The 17038-nt window shown below is 43.6% G+C and overlaps 1 protein-coding gene across 1 annotated transcript in view; it reads right to left on the reverse strand.

Annotated features, from left to right (window-relative positions):
* Nucleotides 1–17038, reverse strand: part of elp4 (elongator acetyltransferase complex subunit 4) — a 54516-nt gene that overhangs the window by 1930 nt on the left and 35548 nt on the right. The gene's annotated exons all lie outside the window — the stretch shown is intronic.

The raw sequence follows: 17038 nt of genomic DNA on the forward strand, positions 1-17038 counted from the left end.
TAACGAAATTATTTAGGCTCAAATGTATGATTTTGGAAAATACCTCACGCATCCATTTTTTACAAAGCAACATCGCCAACTAGCAACTGCGTTTTCTGTCATTTTGCAAGTATGCGAGAAAGTGGACTGAACTTTTCTTGAGAATAAAGGCTTTCACCGTTTACCCTGAAAGAACAGCAGTCATGTCCTTAAGTAGCGCATGTGAGCTGATTGTGTCTGTAACACAAATGACCAACCGAGTCTTTCGGCTGAGTTACTGGTTTCACAGAAAAGCTTATCTGCGGAGCAGCACTGTGCCAACTCAAAGCACAAAGACGCTAAGAGGTTAATGAGGGCCGCTTGTGCAAAGCTCCCTAAGACCAACACGCTAACTGCGATCAAACTTAAGCGGGGCTTCGCTACGCTCCCTTCAGGGTTTCGTCAGAAAAGCCGCCCGTGGCACTCCAAAGAACAAAGTCTTGAAGAGGCTCTGAGAGTGGGAGAAGGAGGTGAAGTGTCTCCAGAGTCGAGTGTGCGCAGGACAATGTCGGGCTGCGTGTTGCTTGAGCACCTCTGACGGTATCAGAATGAAGGCATTTTGGGCACAAGAGGAGCTAAAGCCTGTAATTTGCCCCTGAAAGAATCTGCCAGGACATTTGAAACCTCCTGGTCAAAGGCTGCGCCTTGCCCCCCTGGTTCTCCCCCTCTAGCTCACTCCTGTAAGGCTTCCCTGCCCGCTGTATGCTCAACCCCTCCAGACATGCAGCTTTAGGAGAGCCCTTCCACTCCCACAGATACTTATCTCTTTCCTAATGAGTAGGTGTTTTGGTACAGGCTTTAACGGCGTCATTACTAAGAGATAATTCGGCACGACGCAACACTCGTCATTGCTCGAGGGTAGACCGCTTCCTTCTTTTGCCATGTGTTGTTTTTGCAGGAATCCGGAGAGTCTAAATTGCAGAAAACGTTTGCTGTGATGTTCGGGGTCTGATGTGGTGGACGTTTCCCTCCTGCTTCTGTGGCCAACAGATCATTGGGGCATCAAACTCAAGAGGTCTCCTTTCTGTGAACTCAAAATCTTTTGTGAGATGAAACAGGAGGAGGACTGGTCTGAATGCTGCATGGCAGGTGAATACTGAGACAGGGCAAAGGACCTATAATTTTATGTTGGATGGTTAGGTAAGGTTCCATGGGAAGGATGGGAGATTCCATCTGGGTGGACAGATGAGATCTTTGGAAAGGTGTGCAGGCGGGACAGCAATAGTTGCATTGCGGCGTCAAAATGTCGGTTGGGTTAGGTTAGGTGGATACTTGATTGAAATTGCGGATATACTGTCATATCTGATCTCATAGCATGAAGCATTTTGGTTTTCGTAATTTTTGTCTGGGCCAATGCTAAAGCAGGGCACAGGGATCTATTCCTTCACCCACAAAACTCCATCTTTATTTATTGGATAGTTGTTGCTGGCGTGGCTGCTTTAGAGTGCCTTGTTGTCAGCTGTGACTGCACAGAAAGACGAAAGAGTGAGAAGGGGGGAAGATAAAGTCCGAGACGATAGCCAGCGTGTGGACAGGGGCTTCGTCTTGGTGTGTCTGCTTTAGCGTGCCCTGTTGAAAATTCATAGAGTTGATGGTTTTTCTTTATTCAAATTTGGCAGGGCTATTACAAACAATTTTTCTTTGTGGTGTGAAAATAGAAAGACATTTATTTTTACTTTACAGGGATTTTAAAATGGATACCCTGAAAATATTTTCAGCACTGAAAAGCTTTGGTGAGAAGAATTAGCGAGCTGAAAGGATGACGAATGGGTCGAATCTTTCAACTCAAACTGAGAGCTTCTTTCTGCAGACACCCGTGCAAACTCGCATATCGGACTTGAGGGGGGCCTCCCGACGTTCCGCTTCCATCCCTGCCAAACTTCACCTGCGTAACCTTTTGTGTCGTTAGCTCAGTCAAGTGTAATTGAAAAAGAAAAACAATGCATTGATCAAGCCTGGACTCAGTCCTGCTTAGTGCACTGCAGCGGAAACATGCTACTGAGCAGGGGATGGAGGAAAATCAATCACATATACATCATCCTCAGAGGGCGTTAAAAAAAAAAAAAAGAGGAAGATCACACCGTTGTCTGGCTGTCACGCACCCACAGCCCTGGCTTGGCTGAGTGTGCTTGGCTCAGGGCTGTGTGGGCACACTGAGCATGTGCAGAGCGAAGGTCAAAGCAATCCAGAAGTTCAGATCAGCTCTTCTGACCTCCGAGTTCAGGGGCACATGAGAACAATCAATGCTCACGCTAAAGTTGGAGGGAAGAGCAGACAAAAGCAATCAATCGGTTGCGCACATTTGGGGGAAAGCTTTTTGGTAAGGCTAGTTGTTGTCTGTCATCGATGCAACAAGGAGAGCGCGCTCAGGCTCATACAGAAATAATATACTCTCTCTTCAGAGAGGTTGCAATAAACTGAATTCGACAAGTGATAAACCGAGTCTGGGCGTCTCTATCCGACACCAAATGAACAGAGGCTAGTGGAGGACCTAAGACACACAGTATGGGAGGCTCAAAGACTGCTTCCCAATGACCTGCACACTCCATGGTGTAAACAAGGACATCCGGAAAACTCCCATAGGCACCGTGGGGTGTATGTATGAGCGAAGTCTTTCCCGGCTGCCTGGCAACCTTCATGAGGTTGTAGAAAGAGGGAAAGAAAGTGAGAGGGCAGGGAGGGTTGCTGGATGAGAGCGGATGGCGGGAAATTACACCATTGGCTGTGGCGCAGGAGGAGAAGGGGGATGCCGATATGAACACAGGAGCCGCCGTGCTAGTGCGGCTACTTGTCTTGTGTGACAGAGCGTCCTCCCTGGTGGTGAGCGGCGGTAAAGGTTTGCGGCTCAGCACCGTTCCGCAGCCAGAGGGCCTGGGAGGGCGCGTTGGCGGCAGGCGGAGAGGTGACAAAGCTCCAAACGAGCACTAAGCACTTGAAATGAGCCCTCGGGGCCAGCCCACAGACTGGCTTTGCCTAAGAGGGTTACTAATATCACCCCACAATGGGCAATTCCATTCGGCTTACCTGACACCCCAAAGACCCTCTTCTTAAAAGAATATGGCGTTACATGCTGCTTGTCATTCCTCACCGACATACATCGCGGCAAATGTTAGCGGAGATTAAATCACTGTTGAATGGTTCAGAAAAGGCATAAAAATCACAGTTGAGGTTTTTCCTCGCTTCCCTCATGATCATCGCTTTACTATGCAAGTTTGCATGCATTATGTTGTGGGACTTTATTATTATTATTTTTTTGCTGCCGCAGTAGTTTAACAACGACACACAAAACAGCGGCATCAAAGGCATTCCACCAGTGGTAACAGCTTGCTAATGACCCGAGCATTAGGTGCTAATTTTTAACGAGTCATTTATTCCATAGTGTTTTAGCCAGACTTTCAAATGGCCCATGTCACTGTACAGCTTAAAACTATGGGAAACCCAACACCTAGCAGGGAACACATGACGACCGGTCTGGCGGTTGAAATCAGATTACTGGATCATGCTCATGGAAGTGACAGGATATTGACCATAAACGCCTACTTAGTGTGACCACTATCGTTGCCATTTGCTCAGGATACAAGCACTTGAATAATTAAGACAGTAAGTCAGAATGACAAACGACTGAAATTCAACAATGTGTCCTTTGAAGATGAAGTTAAAAAAAAAAAATGATACGCATAGACAACTAACCAATCACGTCATCAGCTGACCATCACACTACTTTGGTAAAACAGAGTTCGCATAAGTAGAAAATAGTGGTCGGACATTTCACAGTTGACACTGGGGAAACTTTCCCAGAGTTGCCATTCCATCTGCTGACTAAATCACCTCCCAGTGCCATAATCCCTCACAGCGATAAAATTACACCCTATTGTGTGGGAAAACCATTTGCTGGATCTATAGGAACAAGCGTTAACTTTAACCCAGCAAAACCCTCCATAATGAGGTGATGTGCTTTTCAATTTGCAAGCACAGCATCATCCCATTTTCACCGGCCGTTCCACGGAAGACTTCCGCTCCCTTGACAGAAAAAGAAAAATGCAGCAAGAGCCTCAGTTTAAATCCTGTCACTTGGGTAATTCAAGCCCACCTGCAGCAAACAAAGCGCTTGAACTTCCTCTTCTTTGGCGATAACAAAGAGTGCAACATGAACCCCGGCCTAGCATCAGGAATAACCTGTTGATCCAGTGTGTTCGTCTTTTCCCGATGGTTCAATCAACTTGTAGAACTAATTCGTTCTCCTCATTCTCACACTTATTAATATGGATCTGATATCGATACCCTCCGATTACCTAACAAAGGATGCTTCTTCGCCTGGAAAGCTGATGATTTTCAATCAGTTCCTGTCAATCGCACAAAACGACTTGGGGTGTCAGGAATGAATGAAGCGATGGCTTCTTGGATAACCAAACCTGCTCATCTTATTGCCTTTAGCCTGATCCAAGATAATCCAAGAGACGTTCATAAAAAAAAATAAATAAAAAATAAAACAGTCAAGGGTGACGCCACATGGGCAAGAAACATCTTTTGCTTTGTGGTTAATTGATCTGACAGGAGGATAAGAAAGCATTTGGACATTAATTACATTGCCAAACACTAAAAGAATGTGAAGTGACTAATAACATTTCATTTCAAGTCAACGTGTTCAAACAGGAATTTGACTGGCTGAGAATACTTCATGTTTATTTTATTTTATTTTTTCCTTAATGGAATGTTTATTGCGGTCCTTTTGGGTACGTGGCTGGCCCACCGTTTACCCTTCACGCTTCACAGACTGATGTAAAACAGCATTTGATAGCATGTGCCATGTTAGTAAACATGACATGCATGGTAATCAGTTAGCTCTGCAGCGCTTCTGAATGAGCAAACGGACAAACAAGGGGCCAAAGTGTAAGTGCGCTGTAACACAACAACTTGACTTGTTATCTCCGTCGTCATCATCTTCAACTGAGGTCCTCCGGGGGCCTCTCCTTGGGCCTGTCAAGGCCTTTGACAGAGAGCGCTGCGTGGGGCCATTTGGTCTCTTTTCAGATCTGTTTTGTTTCTCTTCGCAGGCCTGTGTCGGTATGGACTGTGGGCGTTGTAGGTTGACGGCCATGCAGGGGGTGGGGGCGACAGGGGCACATTGACCCGAGCGGTGATGGGTTGCAAGAGGGGGGTTTGGTTGGTGTTATGGACTTGGGCACAGCCAGGGAGTGCTGGGTCCACCCCTGGGGTGACATGCTGCCCAGGGAGAAAGGGAGCGGGATAGAGGGCGAAGAGTACAAACATGTCTAAGTGCTGCCTTCACTACACATAGGCCCATAGCAAAGAGAGCGGCTGCATGGGTTATGACAGCGATATCTGGGGGACCTCTTGCGCCCTCGAACACACATTTCACCCCTCAAACGATGAACGTCCTCAGGTTACAGCATCACTGACACGTGGTGGGAGCAGGTTTTTGAGTGCCATACAGATGTCCTGCTCTTATAAGCACGCTCAGACAAAATGCTAGCAGACTCAATCTTGAGATTGCATTATTTTGCACAAAGCTTCAAGTGGCATTCGGATTGCAGAAGTAATGTAGTAGTGAGTCACTCACTTTCATAGAGACACGTTTGATTGAGCAAGGAATGTGGGATAAAATGCTTTTCCTTGAAAATCTGTTCCTGACTCGGACTCTGTGGAAGCAGCAATAGTGAACGACAAGTGATGCCAGTAACACATTACTGACCAATGACGAAAATTACTCAAGTATGACACTGATTTTGGTGTTGAGTAATCGAACGAGTTGCATTTTCAAGACCAACAATCACATTTCAAATTACTTATCAAATAGCTGTGCATAACTGGATTGTGACATTAGTGTGTCACAAGGATGACAAATGGACAGTTTAGCTTGTTTTATCAAGCTTAAAAAAACACACATCATATTTGAAGAAACCTGTGGAGTCGCAGCATGGTACATAAAAAAAAAAGAAATGATGACATTCATAGGGCCATCAATGTAACAAATGGCCAAAAGGCAGAAAAATTGAAGATAAATCCTAATCATAAGAATATATCAGATCGATTGCTTGAACAAGCTAAACAAACAAACAAAAAAAGAATGCATTTGATATGGAATGCCAGATCAGCAGATCTTTGTAGAAATAGCCTCTTCCCATTAGTCCCCCTAAATAAAAGTCCAGAGCAATACTTTGGACCTTTTGTCATGTAATATTGATGCTTACTTCTGTGTTGCTCTGAGTAAACAAGTACACGCAGCAATTGTACACAAACAGACACCCCGCCTGCAGTGCAAACATCTGAAAAGTGACTAATACACACAAACGCAGCCTAATTTTACTTGACTTTGTCTTATGAAAGGAAAACACCATTTATCCCTTCTCATCTGCACTGTGATGGAGTTCACAATTTAGTTTTTGAAAGGATAACATTTGACAAAGCTAAAGGTCATCTAGCGGTTACTGCATCACTCTGCTTAAGTGACGGACCCGTTGGGAAGTGTGGAGGTAATTACTCCTGCGGAAGGATTGCGTCAGCAAAAAAAAAAAAAAAAAAAAAAAAGAATCAGTACTGAGCAGCTTTGAGAATGACAGTGGCGTGGCAATTTAAAGATAACACCCTGCTAGTCGCCCGTTTTAAATATTTCTGATGTCAGTCATGATGAAAATCACAGTGCAAAAAACTGGGAAGGAAAAAAAAATTCTCCAAGTATTGTTATCGTTGAAGCCTCCGGATGAGATACAGGAGACCAAGTGGTTTTACAGTGGTTATTTTGTGACAGAAATTATTATTATTATTATTTTTATAATCACACCCACTAAGATTTCATGTGTGACAGAAATGTCACTTTCACCCTAATTGTGTGGCAGTCTGATCTCTTCACGACACAGTTGTGGAAGATAATGTGTCGATGTGCTTGTAATACCTTTGGTGTCTTTGTAAGAGTCCACATGCGTGAGTGTGTGTATGTTTGCGAGCATCCGTGTCTGTTAAGTCTGTCCCGTTGAATAAAGGGGGGTGGGTATAATCCATCACCAGTTGATAGCGCTCACAAAAAAAAAAGAAAAAAAGGAGCCCTTTTTGCTGAGAGGACAGCCCTTGTGCGGACAAAGACCACCATACTGGGGACTTCATAGGACCCAGCTGAAAAGGTGTTGCCCAGAGTAACCCCATTCACATTAACAGGCATGCTGGCCAAAGCCAGTCATTACTGCTGACTTGGACCAGCCGGGCCACACATAGACCAGCCTAGAGCCTCTAAGGCCATTCACCGCACATCAGTCGACAGGCAAACAGCCGGAACTCTGCCACTGGGAAGTATCTAGAATTTTGACCATTCTATTGCGGTATCTGTCTTGAGATTTCTTTTCAAAGGACCAAAAAAATGGCTTGATGAGAATATTAATCGACATTCTGGCAATATATAAGTAAATATAAGCATGCCCATCTGAAATGAATTCAAAGACTCACACCTTTGCCAAGCATATATGATATTATAAGGAGGTATAAACAATATTCATCTATTAAGCATTTGTGGTTTTATTTCTGTGACTTTTGCATACTTCCAAGAATCTGTCAAGTGAATTCAGAGATTTGTTTCTGAATACCTGATATAAGTTTGAAGATAATTTGTGGTGAACTTGTACAAAAAATGCTTCTTCCCGATATGACTAAATTTACAGAACAGCTCGATGTCATGATTTAAATTCCCAAGCGAGGAGATGACGCTGCGGATGAACCCATTGCTTGTCCACAGGCCGAGAAAGGCCCAGAAGCCAGTCATTTTTTGAGCTAGCTGGTGGCTTGTGATTCTCGTCGCTGCGTGGAAGGATCAGCATGGAGCCGATGGGTTGCATATCATGCCCAAATCTTTTGAGAGCAGAGCAAAAGGCTTGCTGATTATACTTGCTCATTTGTTACCATGAATAAAATTTGGCAGGGTTTTTAAAACACACTTCTACGTCATGTCCAATTCAATACACATATAGCTTATCTGTATTTTCACTTTACAGGGACTTTTAAAAGGAAAATACAAAGTTAATACTAAACATTGAAGGAGCAATTAATGGGATTTTTAACCCATTTTTACACTTGCAAATGGTCTCAATGTGCTCATAAAATATGTATTCCCATCCACTGACTGTCCCTTTTTGTGCTACTTTGAAACAAAAGTCACCTCGTTCTCAGTGCGGATATGCTCTCTGCGGACCTAGACTGGAATCGCCTGGGGCTGCAATGCTTTGTTCCACTAATCCACTGAACTTTTAAAGCACTCTGGAAAACCCGGATTTGACCCAGCCGCTGTCTCCTCTGTGATACAAATTCACATCAACATCAAGGAGCATGTCAAAACAGTAATAACAGGCAAAAAACTCGAAATGTGCCTACATGGTAAAACTCTTCCAGCAAGGTGCTAAACAAAGAAAAAATGATTTAACAGCCACCTCAAAAATTCCTTGGGGGTGCTACAGATTGCTGTTTGTATTTCATGAGGAGCTAGTGCACCAGGAGCAACTTATAGCAAAGAGAAGCATCTTGAGTTGAGTTTAACGAGCATCGGGAGCGAGTGCCATAAATACAGCCATCTTTGCAGTGTGGCCCCCGTCCCTCTGTTGTTTGATTGGTGACCTACTCTTGCCATCGCTGGCAGTGGATGCCAGGTGTACTCCACAGAGGACAGCAACTCCAGACAAGGAGAGACATCAAACATGTAACAAATCGTTTCTAAATGCTGCACTGTGGTGTCAAGTTCTTCTTCCTTCTTGAAGCGGTTCTTTCCTTTGGAATAACCATCACAAAAAAGCCCCAAAAGACCAAAGACAACTGCAGTCAGATAAGATTTTCTTATGTTATGTTGACATGTCATGGGACACAGAATTTAAGAGGCATTTTTCCTGGCCTTGGGGGTGTTTGACTGCAAGGGTTCCAGTTTATAGCAAACTATGAGGAATTACTACTTACTACCGACCTAAATTCTCACAGCAATACGCATTTGACAAACCAGTGAACTTTGTCTTCTGTTTTTTTTGCTCCTCTTCCCTGGCTCTTTTCACCACACCACCAGCTCTGCTAACATATCCAGTAGTTTGACCCTGTGGGCAGGTGGTTGTGTAATTTTAGCCACAACTAGGTGAGGTGCTTCCTGGGTAGACTATTGGCTAAGCCACCTTTAGGGTGTTCGGGGGTGTCAGAGGCAATGAGACATCACCTCGGCCAGCCTGTCAAAAAATTCACCATCTTCCATTTTCTCCACCACCCCAAGCTTTTTGATACACCGGGGGTGATGGGGATTTTTGTTTGGTGTTTTATTATTATTATTCTTATTTAGCCTGAAACGCATCAGCCAGCCGCTAACCTAGAGCACTGGCTGAGTGTTAATTGTTACGCATTATTAAACCCATTACAAAGTGAGCCAGGGCCTGGGGAGCACAGAAGCTAAAGTTAAAAATGAAGGGAGACATTGCTAAAATACTCTCTGTGGAAAATAACCCCTATGAGAGGTGACACCTCACCTCAGACATTGTTTGTATTTTAAAAAGATACAAAAACAATAATAAAGAACTGAATACATTTAAGAAATTGGATCATGAAAAACAAAAGCAGTTCCATTTACACAGATGAAATACCGAAATCCACATCGGACGATTTGTTCTGCTTCTCAAAGAGAAACATATGAGAGGACATATTGGATATATTAGAATAAACCAATAAACAGCTTGTCATCTCTTTAAGAAATAAACAGCAATACAGTTTGAACAGTGTGAGTTATCATGCTCTAAAAATTCCAAAGGCATTTCATATTGCTTTGGCTCAACCTAAGATCCAGGAGAGTGAGTTTAATTGGCTTTTTAAAGTTTTATTATTATTATTGTTACCTATCTTTTATAGCCCTACTGGTTGTTATTTTGCTGTACTGACATTTGAAGTCTGTGTGATATTGTATGAAAAGAGTTACATGTCGGCTTCCTGCCAAAAGTAAATTGCTAGCTAATATATCTACCAAATAGATGCTGCGCTGCATTGTATTGGCTAAGATAGTTACACTTGTTCCATTTTGTACTTGGGACACCTCAGTACCGAACTGAAAAATATGAATATATGTGTTAACTTGTTATTCACTTCCCAATGATGGGAAGCAATGACTAGAGGATAAGGGATAGTCGAGAGTCTTCTTGAGTCTGCCCGAGTTGGGCGTTTTGCTGGGAAATGGGCGGCCTGCCAGATTGGGGCCAAGTCAGAATGGTCAGGGGATTACAGTTCTGCCGTGATCACCGCAGGGGGTGCGGAGTGGGCCTCAATTACCCTGGAGCGGTGTGTTTGATTTCGCCCGGCACTTTTAGGGACAGACCAAAAGCTGAATAATGCGCCATTAGCAACTCAAAATCCTGAGCTAAAATGAGTCCACTTACGTTGTCGCGTACAGTAATTGTATGTCCATCAAAGACTGGAAGGTCGGCAGCAATTACCCCGATAACAACACAACAACTGATGCGTAATATTAGCTCACAAACACCTTTAAGTACAAACTTGAATTCACAGTTTCTTCGAGATGATGTGATGGTAGAGCTGTTTGTATTTACAAATGTAGATGGAGGGAGGAAGAGAGAGAGAGAGAGAGAGAGAGAGAGAGAGAGGGAGGGAGCAGAGAGTGAGAAGGAGAGCCCCCTGCTCTGGCTACAGTTGGTGCTGTGCAATTGAATTTTACAGCATATGAGGCAGCAAATGGCATGTAAAGGCTGAAGCATCAGACGGTTGCAGACACACGTGCCAGACAGATAAGGGAGGTATAAGTCAAATCATTAGGTAACTCTGCAGGACATCCGGGCCACTTTTGGAGGTTGGCAGTGAGCTGGGAGAGCCAAAGGTCCCCTTGAGCTCCATTGAACACACACTCAGCCTCACATACAAACATTGGTTTAAAAAAAAACAATTACAAAAACACAAGCAAACAACTGGGTGCACTCCAATGCGTGGATACGCACACACACACACACACACATAGGATCATGATTGAGGTATATCCCAAGCGATTGTGTTTGTCCACCTGGGTATGAAAAAGCCACTCTGGCTTGTGCAGAGGAGACGGTGCAGTTCAAGCCAGAGCGCAGCTCAGCTAAGGAGGGGAGCAGCCAAGTGTGGATGCACCTCATTACCTCACTCATCCACACACCAATTACCCCTAAATAAATACACCCAGCCCACAGGCGGCAACAATGACGTCCGCCCTGAAAAGGAAGAAAGGAAGCCGTTCAGAAAGCATTTGCACGCACAGAAAAGTGCTGCTGGAAAATGATGGGGGGGAAAAAAAAGTACAGAGAAAAGAGACAAAAAGAAGAACATGCAGGGGGGCTCGGAATCCTTTTTAGGACCTTAAAGACACGACAGAGGAAGAGAAAGAAAGAAAAAAAAAGCACCAAGCGATCGCAGTGAAGTGATTCAGAAAATAATAATTTCTTGCTAAATTTCACCCGACACATCCACCAATGATTGTTGTGGCGAGGGAGCTTAATTGTTTCAATGCACGCAGCCATGACGCGACATTGTCGCAAAACTAAACAAGGATGCTACGCTAACACATACTAGAAAAAAAAGATAGATTGCTTGGTGTAAATATACTACAACTTCAACCCAAAGCCTAAGACCCTACGAAAGGAAAACAACAACATGGCTGTAAAAGAGTCCAAACAATATAAACGCGGACTTCAGCCGCTCTGGTACCAAAGTACGAAGGTGAACGAAGGATGCGCAAAAAGTATGTGTGTGTGTGTGTGTGTGATGGAGAAGGAAGACAGATGTGTTTTTGGGGAAGCAGGAAAGCCAAGAGTTTCGTTATCGCTCTCCTCTTCCACCTCCCTCCATGTGGGATTCTTCTGCATGACTGCCTCGGTCATACCTGGGGGACAAAATGCTCACTCTCTCTCTCTCTCTCTCTCTCTCTCTCTCATTCTCTCATTCTCTGACCGTCTCTCGCTCGCTGCCCCACTTTTCTTCCCGCAATGCATGATGAGCCTGTGCCATGACCGGCACAGTCAAGTCTAAACCAATGGTGAGCCAACCGTTTTTAAGGAGTGGTAGGTAACGAGAAAACGGAAATAAGAACCAGAGGAACTTCCTTAACCAGTCAGAAAGAGATTTTCCATGTTGAATTTAAATCTCTTTCTGAGACCTGGATGAACCTTGTTTGGACATAACGCTGGGTAGACAATTTCATTAAAATCGGACAAAATTTGGCAAAGACATTCTGCAAGACAGTTCTTTTTTTCTTTAAAAAAGGAAAATACAGGAATGCCTTTGGCTGGACTTAACACATAATAAAAGAGCACAAACATGCTAATCAAGAACATTGATAGTTAGGTAATTAAGTAATTGGTAAAATAATCAAATTAAAGTATTCAACAGCTGCAGCTTTACCTTGATAAACTTATCCTTCCACCCTTATGACTGTTAAGAACATTTCCTGTAGAATTAAGCGGTGTTATGACAGAATTGATTTCCATTATTCCATCCAGTTTAGTAAACTAAAGTCAGATTGTCGTCAACATGGATTTGGGGCGGTGTTACCTTTTCACATGAAAAAAAGTCCCCTAACTGTAATGATAGAGATCCAGCAATCTACCCCCCTCCCCCCAAAAAAAGATTAATCGTTAACATAGAACACGAATGGCTGACATCTTGTTAGTTTAGCTCAGAAATGCTGCAGATTAGTGTGTGCAAGGAATGTCCTTAAAACCACTTGTCCCCTCAGATATTTTCAAGGAGTCATCTGAATAACTCGACTATTCCAGATGAAAAAAAGTTTTCATGGACAGTCCAGTTCCGCTCAGCTATCAGGTTTGTGGGGTACAATAGGATTTGTACAAGAATTGTACAAGCCGTAAGTCATTAGGAAGTGGGTGTGGGTGAATCACTTCCTCCTCAGCCACCTGAGCAGTCAGCTGACAGGTGCAGCTGCTCAGTGCAAAGGGAGTGGCTGCATTCCGGATAGGTTGTGACAGCATAACCTACGTGGCCAACGCCGGCTGATTCACCTGACCAGGGGCAGATTCCTCATTCTCCAAAACGACGTCTCGGAACGCGCCAGGTTTCCACGTCGTTGATTCAATCAACAGAAGGTGATAGATGGAAGTGAAAGGTTTATTGGGACCCGTTGCTAATTGAGCAAGGGCATGACAGGCAAATGTGCTGCCACAGGTGGGTGGAGCAGTCCTGGCATGCTATGGGAGCATTGATGGAATTCCTGCTGCTAAGGACTCAGCTGGACTGATGCAACGTAGGAATATACAGGTAGCTCCGTATAGAACATGGGACCATTTAATTTTTGTAAAATGAATTGTACACGGGCTTATAAAGTGATCCCGGCAGATAGACTTAAATAAGAGTGCTCCCTGACACACACACACACACACACACACACACACACACACACACACACACACACACACACACACACACACACACACACACACACACACACACACACACACACACTAGGGGGTGTGTGAATACATGTAAAAGTTCTCAAGGAATTGTGACAGTAAAAAAAACAATTAAGCCCTAATAGTCTTGTAATGAAAGGCTTGCGTGATCTGAGAGGCGCCACATAACACCTTTGCCGAGTGGTATGCACAAAAAACAAATATGCTCCACGATCAGGCAATTTACACGACAAACCACAACAAGAAAAAAAAAACCTTGCTGCTTTTGTTTGGAGTCATCATGTTCACTGAGCAAGATGTGACAAGTCAATTAGGCGGTTACACAACAAATTACCTGACTGATTCACAGGTACAAGTATGTATGCCCATGTATGCTTCTTTAAAAAAAAAAAGGAATTTATATGATGTAGTCAGACATGAAAACAATACTCACAAGCATGTATTCTTTATCCTCTGCGACGAACAACAAACATTATTACTGCAGCTTAGCAAATCACATCCAGTAGTTGAAAAACTTCATCATTTGTATATGAATGACTGTATAAACACCACCCCACCCCCTTACCATGGCCAAGTCACACACACAATGAATTATTCTTCATGTAACTTATTATTCTTTTCATAATCATGCTTCCTTTAATATTTCCAATGAAAATTGCTACAGCATTTGAATTACAAAAAGACACATTGTACTTCTGCGGACACAATACATATTGGCAAACACACTTATTTCATCTGCCAAATCCCTAAATTAACACCTTTTTGGTGAGAAAGCTCCATTTGGAGCACGTCAAAGCAACACCACAGCTGGCATTCAAGGGTAAAATTAATTACTTGAGATACATGTGCTTCCTCTCAAAGTGGCAGACTTATTTGCATTCGGGAACATTCAGCAGAAGTAATCGATGCACACACAAAATACGGCCACCCAATGACCCGGACCCACGTCTCAAAGTGGCCCACTCCTCCCCGTCCCTGCCCCCCCTTCCCCAAAGCCCTGGCGGCTCAGCCATGCATGGGGAAAGAAACACAGGTAGCGGGAGCAAATCAGACGGCGACAAAACACCGAAACATGAATGGGGAGAATTACAATGATGGGCTGGATGAAGGACAATGGGCCTGGCATTAAACAAACGGCAAATCCCGGGACGGGGCTGCTGGGAGTACGATACAGATTACAGGCACCTCGTCCCCTGCCTGGGGACCAGGGGAGAGGCAGAGAAAAGGACGCAATATTGCAAACTGACAGCTGACGTCTTCATATAAATGTATGAATTTACATTCCAATTAGAGGAAATTTACATCTTAATCACAGAGAGTAGTGTGTCACTCTCTCGGAGAGTGTGTCGCTACGGTAATGAGGTGGGATGCTGCTGTGCTCCCTCATCCAGACGGTGATCTGTGAGCAGACGACACCTCCCCGTTAGGATGGAGATGCGAGTGTCTCCACAATTCAGCTATATTGGCGGAGATCTGTCTTAAATACCAACACGGCGTGAGCCGGCACCCGAGGATAATGTGCCAGATATGGAGTTTGAAAAACATCAAACATACCTTAAATACAGTGTGATGACCCATGAGTGTCTCAGGCTGTCATTCAAGTGACAAGCTTTCAGGATTCGGAGGCATCCCGGTGCTCATTTCCATACTAACAATGGGCGTATCATCTTTAATGATTTGCACTTTGTTTTATGGAATTTAATATGAATAGGGAAGCCATCTGTAAAATTAGTCAAACATATCACGTTATCAGGTGCAAACAAAGGTAAAGTAAGTGGCTGCTCTGGATGGACTGTCAATGTATCAATAACATCCATCCAGTTATCACTCAAACAACATCTATTAACATTTTGGCAGAGTGATGCGTCTGCGTTTGTCATTCCCGGGAGGTAAGAAACAATCCAGAAAGAATGCTATGTCTGACTTCGTTCAGTTGACAAGTATGGGAATGTGTTGTGGTTTGGTTGTTCTTACAAGAAATTCTGGTTTGAGGACTCGATTCAAAAGTGGCACGACTGAGCAACATCCTTCATGTTTGCAAGCAGAGATGGAGGACTCGACTCATATGATCTGACTTGAGTCAGACTCGAGTTGCTATCTTTGGAATTGCGATCTGCTGGCCAAAAATGTAGCGTTCTTTGAGTTCTTGGGCACTGTGATGTCCTTTTCACTCCAGAGCAAGTGGCATCCTGAGATGGATGAAAACGGGTGGATTTTGCCGCTTAATTCACATTTCACAAATGCAATATAGAAAACAATGTTATGTTTAGACTCGTGGGGGCAAAGAGAACAAATTATTGTAAAGACATTTTTTGACTTGACTTCCCATTTAAAGGGTTATAACACCTCAACACTGTTGATTGAAATGCACAATCTGTAATTGTTTTTGTTGAAATTTTAGTTCATCAGTAAACTTGAAATGGGAGTGGCAGTGAGTCAGGTAAAAGGTATCTCGAAAGACCACTGTCGTAGCTTTTGGAGCAGAAAATGTGATAAGGATGAGCAGATGATCAAAACATTAGAAAGCATATGAATCTATTTGATGCGGCTACTTGCCATCTTTTGTACAATCAAAGATGGATGTAAGTGAAGCATATGTTCTTCATCATCAACCTTCTAGGTGAGCACGTCTCTCCTGTTGTAAGTCGACATTTGTAAGATGCCTATTGCTGGCCACAAATTATAATGAAGACATGTCAGATGACACCATGCCACAAATTTCCGTCGCGATGACTGCCAAGAAGGCAACAACTCAAATGCATATTTACACAAGGCGGAGAAGCAGCAAGAGGACACGTGTGGCAAAAATGGGTAAAACGTTGCGTGCCCAGTGTAGGCATAGCATACGTCCCCAAACAGCACAACAATGTGGTGATATGTGGGGTGTGGCTGAGATTCTACTTTAGCCTGCAGGCTGTTTGAAGAGGAGGCTAGGATGCTGCGCATACACCCTCTGGCACTTATCATGCATATTCTAACCTTGCAAATTGATTCCCAGAGCACCGCGGCTATGTCTGTGTACAACTGTGTGTCTGGCAAACCAAATGTTGGCCCCACTTTTTGTGTGGATGTGACAAATGAGGCACAGAAAGTTATTCCGCAATGGTTGAAATACCAGCAAATGGACTTTTTTAAAATAGATTTTTTTATGTATCAAGACAATTTAGCAAAATGAGGAACAGAGAGTACCGTATATTTAAATGACTCTCTCTCTCTCTCTCTCTCTCTCTCTATATATATACACACACACACACACGCACATTTTTAATCTTTATTTCTTAGATGCTGTAAAGTGAATTCGGAGAGTTGCTTCGAAAAACTGATCAGATATCAGGCCTGCGTCACAAAATTAAAGTAGTGGAAAAATAAAGAAAAAAAAGGAATGAACGCATTGTGTGAAAAAATGGAAAGAGAATGATGAGCAAGGTGAGTTTGAGAAAGTAAAGCACTTTTGTGTGTACGCAGATTGACCTTGCTCACACTTTGCCTACTCCAATATTCAGCATGACACATGCTTTTGTGCTCCAGCCCTCGCCCGTCTCCACACGCAAACCATCCCCTCAATACGCACACTTCTCATTATACAACTTGACTTT

Source organism: Hippocampus guttulatus, chromosome 3 (assembly GCF_054856545.1).
Source record: "Hippocampus guttulatus isolate MCC_2025c chromosome 3, RoL_Hgut_1.0, whole genome shotgun sequence".
Lineage (NCBI taxonomy): Eukaryota > Metazoa > Chordata > Actinopteri > Syngnathiformes > Syngnathidae > Hippocampus > Hippocampus guttulatus.